This window comes from Babylonia areolata, chromosome 11, assembly GCF_041734735.1.
Source record: "Babylonia areolata isolate BAREFJ2019XMU chromosome 11, ASM4173473v1, whole genome shotgun sequence".
Classification (NCBI taxonomy): domain Eukaryota; kingdom Metazoa; phylum Mollusca; class Gastropoda; order Neogastropoda; family Buccinidae; genus Babylonia; species Babylonia areolata.
Window position 1 is genome coordinate 17500428 of NC_134886.1, and position 17635 is coordinate 17518062.

Sequence of the window (17635 nt, forward strand, 5' to 3'; positions counted from 1 at the left end):
GGAGATAGTTAACATAGCTAGATGGAAAGAGACAGATAGACAAGGATAGACAGACATACAGTCATTCGGATGAGACGATAAACCGAGGCCGGTCCTGTGTGCAGCATGCACTTAGCGCACGTTAAAGAACCCACGGCATCAAAAGGGATGTTCCTGGCAAAAATTCTGTAGAAAAATCCACTTCGATAGGAAAAACAAATAAACTGTACGCAGGAAAAAAATACACCCCCCCCCCCAAAAAAAAAAAAACAAGAGAGAAAAAAAAGGGTGGCACTGTAGTGTAGCAACGCGCTCTCCCTGGGGAGAGCAGCCCGAATTTCACACAGAGAAATCTGTTGTGCTAAAAAAAAAAGTACAAATACAAACAACAAATACAAATAGACAGGCAGGGAGAGCGACGACATAAAGAGAGAGAGAGAGAGAGGGAGAGAGAGGGAGAGAGAGAGAGAGAGGGGGAAAGAAAATGGTGAAGGGGGTGGGGGTGGGGGTGGGGGGGCGGTGGTGAGGAATCAGAAGTGGAGAAGATGGGTTTGAAGATAATAGACGAGGTAGTCTTCTTCTTCTGCGTTCGTGGGCTGCAACTCCCACGTTCACTCGTATATACACGAGTGGGCTTTTACGTGTATGACCGTTTCACTCACTCGGGACGACAAGTTTTCTCCCTTGCTTTTCCCCACAGACGGCCCATTTGTAAGGGTTTGGAAAAAAATTACAAAAAATACAAAATACTGTGTAAGAAAATGAAACTTTCAGAACTGGTTTATTACGTGTTGAGCAATTACATATATATATATATAAAAAAAAAAATCAAATTCCTCATCTTATTTTTACAGTTTTGCCATATGTAGAAAATACTGCCAATTTTTCACCCCGAATCACCATACCCATGCTCGCTTTCTGCATTAAATTCGCTTTCTTCTTCGTCATCATCCACCTCTTCAATGTCCGACCCTTCAGTTTGTAGCATTTCAAGTACTTCGGCAACCCTAAAACGTTGCCGTCACTGCCTTGTTCGCTTCACAACATTCTGAGAAGAGCCCGCTTTGCTAACAGGCTGGCACGCGAGCAGACGACCGGTCAGTGACTTTGTCAGCGTGTGTGCGAGACGGGCCACACATCCCAGGCTGACCAATCATACCATTCGATTGTGGAGTGACCCAGAATAGCGCACTCTGCTTGGCTAATCACAAAATCACGTGTACAGCGCATGATGGAATTTTACTTTCGGAGAATGCTATTCCTTTCCTTCGTCCGAAACCGAATACGTTTTCCACATTTTTGGCTCGAATGTCCAGATACACATTCACATTTCAAACTCCTTCATGATATGATTACATCCTTTAATCTTCCATTTACCATGTCCAGCGTTTTTCACCCTAGCAAAGAAAATGGTTGGTCTCTGACAAAAACCGCAGTTGACTTAATCAAAAGCCATCCAATTGGTCGGTTTTTCTAATTTTTTTCATCCTTTTTTTTTAAATGTATTATATGCTGCAGAGTTTACCCTCTGTTTTATTTAATCTAAAGTAGTGTTTCGTCGTGACCTGCGAAGATCCCTTCCTTCTATTAAGAAAGGGTGAATACCGTAGTCGCACCTTCTCGCCACGTTAATGTGGGTGTTTCCTCAGGGGGACACGGTGCAGGTTGTTTCAACCGACGCGGCACGGGAGCGAGCAACTGGCGCTATATCAAAACTAGATCTCGGCCTCTCCAATCAAGGAAAGCCGCAGCTAGACCAGTCTAGCATGGAGAGGGATGGGCTCCGCCATGCTTTTCTGCCCAAGACTCACCGCATGAATGACGACCACTACTCAACCCATACCGGCTCGGTCGTCGCCCGGGTCAACAAGGACCGCGCCTTCCATTGCAAACCAGGGTGGAGGTGACAAATGTGCTACTGGTGGACCACACAACAACAAGCTCCGGGCCAGGAACAACATCTCTATTGGCACGTGGAATGTCAGAACACTAAGGACGCCAGGAAAATTGGAAGAACTGACACATGCAATGAACAAATATCGCTGGCACATCCTAGGACTTTGTGAAACACGATGGAAAAACATCGGTGAAATACCCACACTTGAAGGCCACAGACTATTTTACAGTGGTAGAGAGGACAAACACGAACATGGAGTAGGGTTCCTGATCCACAAAGACATTGTTAACACTGTCATGGGCTGCCGACCAATATCCAGCAGGCTCACTACCATCCGCCTGAGGGCATCCCCATTCAACATCACCATCATACAAGCATATGCTCCAACATCTGATCACAGCGATTATGAAGTTGAGGAGTTCTACGAACAACTACAAGAAACCCTTGATCAGACACCAAAGAAAGACATCATAGTAGTACAAGGTGACTGGAACGCCAAGATCGGAGAAGACTCCTACAACACCTGGAAGGGCACATGTGGACGATATGGTAACAACGCTACAAATGAAAGAGGTTTGAGACTCCTGGAATTTGCCTGCTTCAACAACCTGAAGATAACAAACACATTTGGACCACACAAAGCATCCAGAAGATGGACATGGCACAGCCCTGGAGGAGATCACCACAACCAAATAGACTACATCATGGTAAAGAAGCGTTTCCAGTCTAGCGTGAACATTGCCAAGACAAGAAGTTTCCCAGGAGCTGACATTGCAAGTGACCACGACTTGGTAATGATGACCTTCAAACTCCAACTGAAGAAAACAAAGAAACAAAGCTTCTCAAGACTGAAGTTCGACCTGGAAAAATTGAAAGATCCTGAAGTACAAGAGGCATTCCAAGCCATGATTGGTGGGAAATTCGCGCCACTCATCACTCTCGATGCAGATGACGCCGACCTGGATACACTCGTAAGCGACTTCAACGCAGCTGTGACTGAAACAGCCCAAACAACTCTTGGAAAACAACGCATCAAAAAGAAGCCCTGGGTCACGGACGACATCCTACAGCTGTGTGACAAACGTAGAGACCTGAAAAAGAAAAAGAATGAAGAAGAAGGGGCAAAACAGTACAAAGCAGTTAACACCGAAATCAAGAGAAGCATGAAGAAGGCAAGGGAGAATTGGATTGAAGGAAAATGCCAGGACATAGAGGAAAACCTGACAAGAAACAACAGCAAGAAAGCCTACCAAGTTGTGAAAGAACTTACCAACACAAGGCAAGGTAGAACTATGTCCAACATCCAGACCAAGGATGGAAAATGTCTAACAGAAGAACAAGACATCCTAAAGCGATGGACAGAATACTGCTCAGAGCTATACAACATACAGACCACAGGTGATCCAGCAATACTGAATGTCCCACCAGCCACTGATAACAGTAATCACCCCATACTCCGTGAAGAAATAGAGGCAGCAATAGCATCGCTGAAAAAAGGGAAATCGGCAGGAGTGGACAACATCCCATCAGAACTGGTCCAAGCAGGGGGTGAAGTTATGATAGATGTGCTACTGAAAATCTGCAACAAGATCTGGCAAACAGGGGAATGGCCCACACCGTGGACACAATCACTGATCATCACCCTTCCCAAAAAGGGCAATCTCCAGCAGTGTCAAAACTACCGCACCATCAGCCTGATTAGTCATCCCAGCAAAGTCATGTTGAAAATCCTGCTTAACAGACTGAAACCACAAGCAGAAAACATCATTGCTGAAGAACAGGCAGGTTTCAGACCAGGAAGAAGCACAACTGAACAAATCTTCAACTTGAGGTTGCTATGTGAGAGGTACCATCAACACCAACAAGACCTCTACCATGTCTTCATTGATTTTAAGAAGGCATTTGACAGGGTCTGGCATGCAGCTTTGTGGGCTACCATGAATCTGTACAACATCAACGCCAACCTGATCAGACTGATAGAGCACCTCTATGAGAAAGCCACCAGCGCCGTCTACCTCAACAATAGCATCGGGGACTGGTTCAGAACCACAGTCGGAGTGAGACAAGGCTGCCTACTCTCCCCAACACTCTTCAACATCTTCTTAGAAAGAATAATGACTGACGCACTGGAAGAGCATGTAGGAACAGTCAGCATAGGCGGCAGAACAATCACAAACCTACGTTTTGCCGACGACATTGATGGACTGGCTGGAAAAGAAGAAGAACTGGCAAGCCTGGTCAAACATCTAGACAAAGCCTCCACATCGTATGGAATGCAAATCAGTGCGGAGAAAACCAAACTGATGACTAACAACACCAACGGCATCAGCATTGACATCAAAGTCAACGACGAAAAGCTTAAAACAGTCCACAGCTTCAAATATCTGGGAGCAATCGTGTCAGATGAAGGATCTAAACCAGAAGTACTCTCGGGAATTGCCCAAACAACAACGGCACTCAACAAGCTGAACACCATCTGGAACAACAAAAACATCGCTCTCAGCTCAAAAATCAGACTGATGCGTTCCCTGGTTATATCAATATTGCTCTACGCCTGCGAGACTTGGACCCTGACTGCAGACATCGAGAGAAGAATCCAAGCTGTCGAGATGAGATGCTTTCGTAGACTACTTGGCATCTCCTACAGAGACCACATCACTAACACGGAAGTGAAGAACAGAATCCAGCAAAGTATTGGACCCTACGAAGACCTTCTGTCCATAGTGAAAAAACGCAAACTTAGATGGTATGGACACATCTCCCGATCATCTGGTCTTGCCAAAACGTTCCTGCAAGGCACCGTACAAGGAGGCAGAAGGAGAGGACGGCAGAAGAAGAGATGGGAAGACAACATCCGGGGGTGGACAGGCTTGACGCTCGGTGACGCCCTGAGGAAATCAGAAAACCGTGAAGAGTGGAGAGGAGTGGTGGCCAGGTCAGCAGCGGTGCCCCAACGGTCTGAACCCAGACTACGGGAGAGGTGAAGGTGAAGGTGAAGTGTTTCGTTCTGGGTGATAGCGTCAGATTTACTTGTAGAGCAGAGTTCCCATCTTTCTAATTAGTGGAACTGTTCGACTCTAACATGTAATATGTCGTCTTGATTACATTATGAAACCTTAATTTAATGATTGCATACTGTGTGTGTGCAGTGAAGTACACTACGTTTTTGTCTTCTCTCTCTCAGATGGTCAGTCGGTGCTGCAACTCAGGTCGTGACACAGAGAACACAGGGGAAAATATCCAGAGAGAGAATATAGAAGTTCTTTCGTTTCCATCTTACACACTGGACCCAACCCAGCAGAAGCTGGAAAGTGTATAGTGGAGTGATGTGTGTGTGTGTGTGTGTGTGTGTGTGTGTGTGTGTGTGTGTGTGTGTGTGTGTGTGTTAAAAGTGAGATAATTGAATTTTCGTCTTTGTCACATGCGTGTGTATTCTTCTTCTTCTTCATCTTCTTCTTCTCCTTCTTCTTTTTCTTAGTTCCATTGCGTTTTGTTCCTGTTCTAGTTCACATCGATGTCATTATCACATCCATCCTCGTCAAACACGATCTTTGTTTTGGACATCACTGTCAAACCAAATTCAAACTTTTTTTCTTTGTTTTACCCAGGGTCATGGAAGCAGCCACTCTAGTGAGGTTTTATTTTCTTTCTTCTTCTTCTTCTTCTTCTTCTTCTTCTTGTAATCATCTTCCTCCTCCTCCTCCTCCTGTTGCTCCTCTTTCTCTTCCTCCTGATTCTTCACCACTATCTTCTTCTACTTCTTCTTCTTCTTCTTTTGTCATTCTCTTTACTATTTGTTAATCATATCGTCTCCTGGCTTCATTATTTGTTAATTTCCAGTGGATAAACTACCGAGGCAACCATGCATTTGTTCTGTATTGTCCATGTGTTCTGTGTGGCTTATTCAGGATTAAAGAGGCTATGCCAGTCTTGAATAAAAGCTAATTTGTGTTTGCACATTTCTTCTGTCTTTGCTGCTGTGTGCACATATCAAATGATTGGTATAAGGGCAGGCCCGGCGCTTCCTTTTTGAGGAAGTGTCTAGGTTTGTTCCAATGTACCTTTTGTTTACCTGTGTGCTAGCTGAATCGGTAGCGTAAGCATCACTGACTTGAAGTTCTGTACCTTGTGTAATGGAGTTACCACTCTTTACTATTTGTTAATCATATCGTCTCCTGGCCTCATTATTTGTTAACGGGTTATTTGTTTGACGGGTGCAATAGCCGAATGGTTAAAGCGCTGGACTTTCAATCTGAGGGTCCTGGGTTCGAATCTCGGTGCACCTGGTGGGTAAAGGGTGGAGATTTTTCCGATCTCCCAGGTCAACATATGTGCAGACCTGCTAGTGCCTGAACCCCATTCGTGTGTATGCGCACGCAGAAGATCAAATACGCACGTTAAAGATCCTATAATCCATGTCAGCGTTCGGTGGGTTGTGGAAACAAGAATATACCCAGCATGCACACCCCCGAAAACGGAGTATGGCTGCCTACATGGCAGGGTAAATAAATAATAAAAAAACAACAACCGGTCATACACGTAAAATGTTACATGTCTGTCTGAGTGTGTATGTGTGTGCGTCTGAAATCTGATTGAATGACACAGGAAACGAATGATTAGCGCCCAGTGACAGCCGTCAGTCGGCTCTACCCAGGTAGGCAGCCTGTGGTGCAAATGTCCCCGTGTATGTAAAGCGCTTAGAGCTTGGTCTCTGACCGAGGATAGGCGATATATAAGTATCCACATCAATCAATCAATCAATTTGTTTCTATATCATTTTATTTCCTTTCTTCTTCGTGCCATCTGTTGACTATCTCGTCTGACGGGCGCAATAGCCGAATGGTTAAAGCGTTGGACTTTCAATCTGAGGGTCCCGGGTTCGAATCACGGTGACGGCGCCTGGTGGGTAAAGGGTGGAGATTTTTACGATCTCCCAGGTCAACATATGTGCAGACCTGCCAGTGCCTGAACCTCCTTCGTGTGTATACGCAAGCAGAAGATCAAATACGCACGTTAAAGATCCTGTAATCCATGTCAGCGTTCGGTGAGTTATGGAAACAAGAACATACCCAGCATGCACACACCCCGAAAGCAGAGTATGGCTGCCTACATGGCAGGTTAAAACTCTTTCCGGACGAAGGAATGCTCACGCACCCGTGTAAAGTATCATTATTCTTCACCTCTTCGCCCATGGCAGCACCCACACGGCTGTTGTCTGGTCCACTCGTTCACTAGCTAACCCTCACCACCACCTCCCCCCTCTCTCTCCTACTCTCTCTCTCTCCCCCCCCCTGCCTCTCCCCCGGCTCTCCCTGTCCTTTGAAGCAATACACAATTATTGTGTGGGTCAGGGGTGGTGGGGTGGTGGTGTAGTTTTTGTTCTTTCTTTCTTTCTTTTTTCAAGGACCTTATTTTGACTTTATTTGTTGGAATATGTTTTTTCTTACGTCGTTAGTCTCTGCGTGTTTTTGTTGTTGTTTTTTTCTGGTATTTTATTTTTAGTTTGTTTTCGAGTTGAGATGTTTTGTTCAACTGCAAAAGATGCTAATTTTTCTGATGTGACTGATGTTTTTAATGAATCTAATTAATGTTTCTATGCCTGCAATTGATGCTCCTATGCCTTGTTTGTTTGAAATTATTTTGGTTGTGTGTTTTACAGCTTGGTATCATTAGGATTATGACTGTCAAACTGGGAGGCAACATTGCATTGGCTCTTAGTGCTGCAGCCTTGGGGGCTGGTTGGCCTTTGGGAACCATCCCCAACGCCGACTATCCCAAACCCCTCCTGGCCGGGAGAGTGGGGATGTAACTTTGGCAAGACGCTGTCTCCTTTAATTGAATACTAGCCCAGATAGTCAGGACAGCAGATGCCTTCTCTGTTGTTTTGATAGTCATAGTCGGACTTAGTCTATTATTTTGTGAAGGACTATGACTGTCAGACTAGGAGGTAAGATTTGCAAATCAGCTTATCTTGAGTTGCGAAGAATGAGCGCTATTCGCCAATACCTGTATCATTTAAAGCAGGTGTTCCATATCGAAAATTTTAATTGCAAATAAGACAACAGTTTTATCCAACCAACAAGTTCATCGATTACTTTCCAGTTTTGAATAAAAGCCCATTGGTAATAAATATTGTGTGAAATATATTCCTCGCAGTTCACATACCCTTCATTCAATGTATATCAGAGAAAAAAAAAGGGGGTAAGAAATGGCCCAGAGGATATAAACTGGCCTAGGCCAAACTATACCCCGGGTAAGATGTAGCCCAGGCCAGTTCTTACGGGGGTAAACTCTGGCCTAGGCCAGTTCTTAAGGGGGTAAACTCTGGCCTAGGCCAGTTCTTAAGGGTGCAAACTCTGGCCAGGGTAAGATCTGGCCTGTAGAGGGGGAGAAAATACTGGCGACGATGGGATTCGAACCAGATTCTCTCGCTTCCTAGGCGGACGCGTTACATCTGGACCAACACTCCACTGTATGAATATTAAAATCATCATCATTTGTGGAGTGATGGCCTAGAGGTAACGCGTCCGCCCAGGAAGCGAGAGAATCTGAGCGCGCTGGTTCGAATCACAGCTCAGCCGCCGATATTTTCTTCTCCTCAACTAGACCTTGAGTGGTGGCCGGTCTGGACGCTAGTCATTCGGATGAGACGATAAACCGAGGTCCCGTGTGCAGCATGCACTAACGCACGTAAAAGAACCCACGGCAACAAAACGTTTGTTCCTGGCAAAATTCTGTAGAAAAAATCCATTTCGATAAGAAAAACAAAACTGCACGCAGGAAAAAATACAAGAAAAATGGGTGGCGCTGTAGTGTAGCGACGTGCTCTTCCTGGGGACAGCAGCCCGAATTTCACACAGAGCAATCTGTTGTGATAAAAAAAAAAAAAAGAAATACGAAAACAAATTTATAGCCTGTGTAAATTTCTTCATACTTGCTTTGCTGCTGTGCCAATCATTCGCATAAAAAAAAAACATTTAAAAGTCAAGACGACAGCAGCATAGACCTTTATCTATATCTATATATCTATGTCTATATCTATATCTACTATATATACACCACAATGGCAAACGATACTGAGAGGGAGGAACACAAAACTTGTCTCCTTCAGTTTCAGCATCGATCAATGAATGACGTTCATCGTAAATAGCAAAAGAGGATACATAAAGAGTTGAACAGCTTGGAACCCTGTCGCACTTTCCGAGTTGGTGTTATAACATCAATTGGCTCATCATTGCAAAAGACGACAGAAGATGAGTAAGACAACTTGAATCCGTGTCATTGTTGTCATGTATGTCAGTGTTGTGTTGGCTCGGCATTGCAAAATATGATAAGAAAAAAGAGAAGAAAAGAGTTAACACTGTCACCATTTAAATGTGTTGCATTAGTTCGGAATTGCCAGTGAGGATTGGGGATGTGCTAGATAGCGTGAAACAGTGCCACCATTTACAAGTGTTGCATTGGTTTTGGAAATGCAAAGGTTGACTGAAAATGAGTCAGACAACGCGAAACAGTGACACATCACAATTTACAAGTGTTGCTTTGGTTCGGAATTGAAAAAGTTGATTAAAAAGAGTAAGACAACGTGAAACAGTGTCACCATTTACAAGAGCTGCATTGGTTTGGAATTACAAAAGCTGACTGAAAATGAATCAGACAGTATTTGTATTTCTTTTTATCACAACAGATTTCTCTGTGTGAAATTCGGGCTGCTCTCCCCGGGGAGAGCGCGTCGCTACACTACAGCGCCACCCATTTTTTTTTTTCCTGCTTGCAGTTTTTTGTTTGTTTTTCCTATCTAAGTGGATTTTTCTACAGAATTTTGCCAGGAACAACCCTTTTGTCGCCGTGGGTTCTTTTACGTGCGCTAAGTGCATGCTGCACACGGGACCTCGGTTTATCGTCTCATCCGAATGACTAGCGTCCAGACTACAACTCAAGGTCTAGTGGACGGGGAGAAAATATCGGCGGCTGAGCCGTGATTCGAACCAGCGCGCTCAGATTCTCTCGCTTCCTCGGCGGACGCGTTACCTCTAGGCCATCACTCCACTTACACGTATAAGTGTGAAGCAGTATCACTATTTACAGGTGTTGCATTGGTTTGGAATTGCAAAAGAGGACGGGAAAAGAGTCAAAGTGAAACAGTGTCAACTATGTGTGGATCGATAGCCTAATGGTAAGTTGACCGCCTAGGAAGCGAGAGAATCTGAGCGCGGTGGTTCGAATCACGGCTCAGCCGCTGATATTTTCTCCCCGTCCACTAGACCTTGAGTGGTGGTCCTGGGTGCAGCATGCACTAAGCGCACGTAAAAGAATCCACGGCAACAAAAGGGTTGTTCCTGCCAAAATTCTGTAGAAAAATCCACTTCGATAGGAAAAACAAATAAAACTACACGCAGGAAAAAAAAAAAAAAAAGGGTGGCGCTGTTGTGTAGCGACGCGCTCTTCCTGGGGAGAGCAGCCCGAATTTAAACACAGATAAATCTGTTGTGATAAAAAGAAATACAAATACAAATACAAACATTTACAGGTGCCGCAGTGTTGCGTTGGTTTAGCCTGAGCAAACTTGGGAACAGGATGTGAAGTGAGTTGGCTTGTGCTGAACATCTGTTGAAGTCTATTACAATGAACTGGATGATGGTAGCCCAGATCGAAATTCCCATTTTGGCTTTCTATAGGCCTCGTTCCTTCTTCAGTCAGTCTGCTGACATTCCCGTCTGTTAACATTCCCAGTCGTTTTCAAGTATCTGAGAGAGAGAGAGAGAGAGAGAGAGAGAGAGAGAGAGAGAGAGAGAGAGAGAGAGACAGAGACAGAGAGAGAGAGAGAGAGAGTGTGTATTGCAGACATGCAACATACATACATACATTACACACACACACACACACACACACACACACACACACACACACACACACACACACACACACACACACACACACACCTGTGTATATATATAGAAGAAGAAGAAGAAGAAGAAGAAGAAGAAGAAGAAGAAGAATAGAATATATCTTTATTACCAAGTGTACCGGGGTCACAATGAATATTGTGGGTGGGGGGCGGGTGGGGGGGATATTACATAACAAGGTACGAAAATAAATCGAATATCATACACAAACACAGATACAGTAAAAATTAGGATACATACAAGTGCATATCAATATAAAAACTTGTGCATACTCACACATGCACACACACACACACACACACACACACACATGCGCGCGCACACATACACACATACACATACACAAACACTCTCACACACACAGACACAGACACAGACACACAGACACACACACACACACACACGTTTGAACAGAAGCCGCATATCACATGTGGATGGGGCTGATGACTAGATCTTCAGGTAGATGGTTGTTGATTGCACAATTCTAGTTATCATACTGGATTTGTTCGAGAGACTGCTTTCGGGAAAAAGCTATTGGCGAAGCGATTGGTTTTCGTCCTTATACTTCTGTACCGTCGACCAGAGGGGAGCATCTCGAAAATCCCCAAAGCTGGATGTGATTCGTCCTGGCTATTGATTTTGCTTTTTTGAGTAGCCGCTCATAATATATGTCTTCTAGAGAAGATAGATCAGCCCCGGTAATCTTGGTGGCAGATTTTACGATTCTGTTCAGGGCTGCGACTTCTGCCTTGGAAATGTTTCCGTACTAAACAGTAATAGCGAAGGTTAACACGCTTTCAATGACTGCCCGGTAGAAATCAACCATGATTTCTTTTTGTAATTCCGAACTTTCTGAGGCGCCAAAGAAAGTACAGGCGCTGTTGTGCTTTCTTAACATTTTTTGTCAGGCATCTGCTTGGCAGATGTGGTGTAGCGTATATTGATTTGTCCGAACGCAGTGACGCCTCCGTGAGCTACTGATACTGATACTTAACATTTTTTTTCCGTATTTTTCTCCCATTTCAAATCGTTCGAAATGATCAGTCCGAGAAATTTACATTCGCTGATGATCTCTACTTGCTTGTCTTTAATGACAAGTGGTGAGGGGTCAGATCTGGTCTTCCTGGAATCTAAAATTAATTCTTTTGTTTTTGATACGTTGAGTTCTAAGTTGTTTTGATCACACCAGCTGACAAGTTCTAGTGCTTCTTCCCTATATTTTGACTCATCACTGTTCGTAAGTAGTATCGTTGGCAAACTTGACCACGGTGTTATATTCATTACGAGTTGCACAGTCATGTGTGAATAGTGAGTACAACAGTCGGGATAGAACACATCCCTGTGGGGCGCCTATGTTGAGAATACATGTGGAGGAGGTAAGGTCACCAACTTTAACAACTTGCGGTCTGCATCTTAGAAAATCTAGGATCCATGCACAAATTGATTCAGGCAACGAGAGGTCTTTCAATTTAAAATATAGTTTTGATGGTACTGTTGTGTTAAACACAGAGCTGTAGTCAATGAATAGGGTCCTAGCATAACTGTTAGGATTTTCGAGATGTCTGAGAACGTGGTAGAGACCTATGCTAATGGCATCTTCAACTGATCTGTTGGCTCTGTATGCAAACTGAAAGGGATCAAAAGATGGAGGAATGCAAGTTTTTAGGAATTTGGCCAAGTGCTGCATCATGGAGTCCAGCTGGGAGCACAAGTGGCCGCAACAGGTCGCGGCTGCTGAGTCCCCACTGGCCTTCGTTGTTGAAGGGCCCACACGGCGACGTCTGGAAGCGGAGACTGGAGTGGAGGCTGAGGGGCGTGCACCGTGGATGCCAGCATGTCCAGGCACCATCCAACTTGGAGCAGACTGGTCATGGTCGAATTCAGCCTCAGACTCAGTGAGCTCCACAGGCTCAGCAGTTGGCTTCCTCTTCTTGGGGCCCAGGGTGTCCGATGAAATCTGACTGATGTAGGGCACCACGAACTGCATGTGCGTCCACACATACTCCTGGGCCCGTGGAAGACGAACATCTGCTGATCCACTCTTCGTCTTAGCCTTCTTCGCCCGCATGCAACGGTACCAACTCATGAGGACTGCGACGGGCACTCCCAACTGGTCAGCGAACTCCTTCCATTCCCTGTTCCGCTTGGCTGCATCTTTATAATCGGAGTGACTCCGATTATAAAGATAGGGCCTCTCCCGCAAAAAATCTATGGCCTCCTGCTTCTGGTCCTCAGTCAGGTGTCCCTCCACTGCCTTCTTGCCTCTCTTGCCCTTCCCCTTGCCTTTGCCCTTGCCAGCACCGGTGGTAGTCTCACAGGCAGGTGGGGTGGATGGGGGTTCCTGCAGTCGCTCATCCTGCTCACGTGCAGCCAGGGACAGGTCGGAAGCAGCAACATCAGAGTCAGAAGACGACATGTCGAAAAATCAGTCTCGTGTGTCGTGGATTCGTGTAGACGCAGCAAGAAGAACGAAAAAAATGCACTCACTGTAACTGATCAAGTTACAACACGCGTCGATGTAACTCACTATAACTGACCCCAACCATGCAAAGAAGGTTGCAATCACTTGCAGTCGGTTAGATGTGTCGGGCCAGACAATTTGCATACCGCACGCAGCGTGCGTGCAAGCGGAGATTAGAAAAGAGAGATAAACCACTTGCAGAAATTGCTGAAGCCAGGCAGCCTGCGCCGCGACACGCATTCATTATTCATGAGCTACCTTTGCCCCGCCCATACGAAAGGAAAGCGTCAGTCGAACGCAGTCTCCTGAGTGATTTTATAATTTGGATTACACCTTTTTTCCCTTTTCTGTTTGCTTCATCCCACGCAGATGTCAAACTCATTTTTGTTGTGAATAACATTCCTACATACTTATATGTATTGGTTACTTTAATTTCCCTATCACCACAGCACCATTTTTCACGAGTCGAAAGATGACCTCCATTGCGGAAAACTATAATATTGGTCTTATCGAGATTCACTGTTTGTTGTAGTCTGTCTGTTTCTTGCTTAAGGGCATTTAATTGATTTTGTAACCCTATGGGTGTGTCAGACAAGAGAACAACATCATCAGCAAATAGCATTAAGAGCAAATCTGTTGCGCCAGGTATCATTTGTATTCCATGTCTCCCCTTCTTTGATAACTCCACTGCCAATTCACCGATGAAAAAGGAAAACAGCTGTGTGCTTGGCATACAACCTTGTTTAACCCCTCTTGGACACTGAAAAAAGTCTGAATAAATGGTGGTGGTGTGTCCATCGAGATCGATGATGACCATCGTTGTCATCCAGATGGGGGATGGGGGGGAGGGTGGTGGTGGGGTGGGGGGAAGGATGCTCATGAGTCTATCTGTGAGTGCGCAGATGGCTGAATAGTCCAATCTGCGCACGAAATGTTCGCTGACAGCTGGGGCAGACAAAGACAGGCATATCATTGTCAGGGAGCTTGTTTGCCCGTGACTTTCTGGCCTGCCTCTTCTGAACAGCTGCAGCAGTCCTGTTGGCCTCGCACAACCTGGCGCCTTTGTGCACAGCAGCGCGCCATTTGTTACGGTCCACTGCAGATTCCTCCCAGGAGTCAGGGTTGATATCAAACGCTTTCAGAGAGACTTTCAGAGTATCTCTGAAGCGCTTCTTCTGACCTCCGTGTGATCTCTTCCCTTGTTGCAGCTCGCCATAGAAGAGCCTTTTGGGCAGCCGATGGTCTGGCATGCGCGCCACGTGTCCAGCCCAGCGAAGCTGGGACTGCATCAGGATGGTGAAGATGCTGGGAAGGGTGGCTTTTGCGAGCACCTCTGTGTCTGGGGTCCTGTCTTGCCACTTGATGTTCAGTAGCTTCCTGAGGCATGTTGTGTGGAAGTGGTTCAGCTTCTTGGCATGTCGTTGGTACACTGTCCAAGTTTCGCAGCCGTACAGTAGTGTGGGGAGAACTACTGCTCTGTAGACCTTTAGCTTGGTCTCAAGACTAATGCCTCTTCTGTTCCAGACATTTGCATTGAGTCTACCAAAAGTTGCACTTGCTCTTGCAATCCTGACATTCACTTCATCGTCGATGGTCGCATTTCGTGACAGTGTGGTGCCAAGGTATGTGAACCGCTCCACCGCACTGAGTCTCTGACCGTTGACTGTGATGTTGGGCTCAACGTAGGGTTTCCCTGGGGCTGGCTGATGGAGAACTTCAGTTTTCCTCGTGCTGATGGTAAGGCCGAAGTTTCTGCTGGCAGTGGCAAACTTGTCGACACTGAGTTGCATGTCAGCTTCAGATCCAGCGTTGAGGGCACAGTCATCAGCAAACAAAAAGTCTCTGATGATGTCTGTCATGACCTTCGTTTTTGCTTGAAGCCTTCTGAGGTTAAACAGCTTGCCATCTGTTCGGTACTTTAGGCCGATTCCAACATCGCCATCTCTGAAGGCATCAGTAAGCATTGCAGAGAACATGAGGCTGAACAGCGTTGGAGCCAGGACGCAGCCTTGCTTGACACCATTTGTGACAGCAAAAGGAGCAGATGTTTCGCCATTGTCCTGGACTCGAGCCTGCATGCCTTCATGGAATTGGCTGACCAAGGAAATAAATTTCCGAGGGCATCCGTACTTGGCCATGATCTTCCACAGTCCCTCTCTACTCACGGTGTCAAAGGCCTTAGTGAGGTCGACATAGGTGGAGAACAGATCAGCATTTTGCTCCTGACATTTCTCTTGCAGCTGCCTTGCAGCAAACACCATGTCGGTGGTTCCGCGCTCTTTCCGGAATCCACATTGGCTCTCAGGCAAATGACCTTGGTCAAGGTGTGCTGTGAGGCGGTTTAGTAGGATCCTGGCAAGTATCTTGCCTGCAATGGAGAGCAAGGAAATGCCCCGATGGTTATCACAGGCTTGCCGGTTCCCCTTTCGCTTGTACAAGTGAATGATAGATGCATCTTTGAAATCCTGGGGGATCGTCTCTTCTTTCCACATGAGTGAGTACAGCTGATGAAGCTTCTCAGTCAGCACAGTGCCTCCATCCTTGTAGACCTCTGCTGGTATTGAGTCTGAGCCAGGTGCTTTGCCACTGGATAGCAGACGGATTGCTTTCTGGGTCTCAAGAAGTGTTGGCGGATCGTCCAGTGCTTCGTTGGTGGGGACTTGTGGGAGACGGTCTATGGCTTCATCATTTATGGAGGAAGGGCGATTTAAGACACTGTTGAAGTGCTCAGCCCATCGTTCGAGAATGTTCTCCTTCTGAATAAATACCTTTGTCACGAACACATACAAGTACAGAATCGTAGATGCTTTTAACAGCCATGTAAAACTCCCGAGAGAGAGAGACAGAGACAGAGACTTAGAGAGAGAGAAAGAGCACAATACAACGTTCTGCTCGGGCAACATGAAGCATTCGTATATATATGAATTATATATATGATTATGTACATATAGATAGATTTAGATTTACATACTGATAGATCTATATGAAATTATGTATATATGTATTCATGTATGTATGTATAGACAGATGTTAGAAGAGAGACAGAGCTGAATATGTGTTTTATGTTTTGATATATATTTTTTATTTTTTTAAATATTTTGTTGTTGTTGAAGAAATGGTGATGTAAACCAGAAAGTGTGAAGAAAAAGTAGCGTTATGAAAACGCAGTTCAATAATTTATAACAGTCTCTCTCATGTGCAACATTGCGCTGGGGGAGGGGGGGGAGTTGGTGGTGGGGGGAGCTGCTTTATTTTCTTTTTATATTATCTATATTCAAGCAGATGCAAACGTGCTAAAAACCAAAGCAAAAATGAATCGGTTTTCATTGTATACACGTGGGAAATTCCAGGCGTAACTTAACTTTCGCTTTACTGCAGCTGAACCGTCAGAACCGACCAGTTTCCTTCGGGTGGGGAAGGAGAGGGTGATTTACCCCCACCCTTCCGCACTGCGTGTGTGCCCCAAAACGGCTTCAGCACTGTTATAGACAGTAGGAAGGGGCCTGCCGCGAGTGGTTTATCTCTCTTTTCTAATCTCCGGTGCAAGGCATGCTATTTTGTTTTGACGTCGGAGTTTTTTTCAAACTCGGCTCCGCCTCTATTTTCTGCTCTAACTCACTGGAACCAACGGGGACAAGTGTGAATGCCTTTGTAACCATTTATAACTTGATCGGGCGATGTAACCTCGAAAAAATTTTATCTCCCGAGTCATATTTTTGGGGGCCATCTAACCACCTATCTAACCAAAAATCGGGTCTTCCCGAAAAATCGTCTAACCGATGGGAACCCACTGCAACCAAAAATTCGTGGTTCCAGTGAGTTAGAGAGCGATGTAACCATTTGGTTAGATCGTGGTTACAGCCTAGTGTGAACGTAGCATTAACACGGCCCGGATGATAAGGCAGCGAGCCCACAAAACAGCGGGCTCAACACACAAGTCGCTGCTCAACTCTGAACGCGGAGACGGTTGTTTTATGAAGAGAACACATAACACATTCATCATTCCACAACACAACTTTGATCAAGCAGAAAGCATTATCAGTCACAAATATATACATACATATGTATTTGACTGTTTTTGGATCTATGTGAGAGGGAGTATCGACACGGGGGAGTATCAGGCTGACCCCCCCCCCCCCCCCCCGCCCCCCAAACCCCCGCCATTTCGTCCCCTTCCTCCACATCAACCCCCCCCCCCAACACACACACACAACAACAATTATTTGGAGGAGATAAAAACGAAATCACCATGTATCTGCTTTCGCCGGGCTCAGACACAACGAATGACGCAAGCTTGGAAAACGCACGCACGCACGCACGCACAAACACACACACACACATCGCCTGCTGCACTTCACAAGACGGCAGCGCCACGCACACCCTGATTTCGTA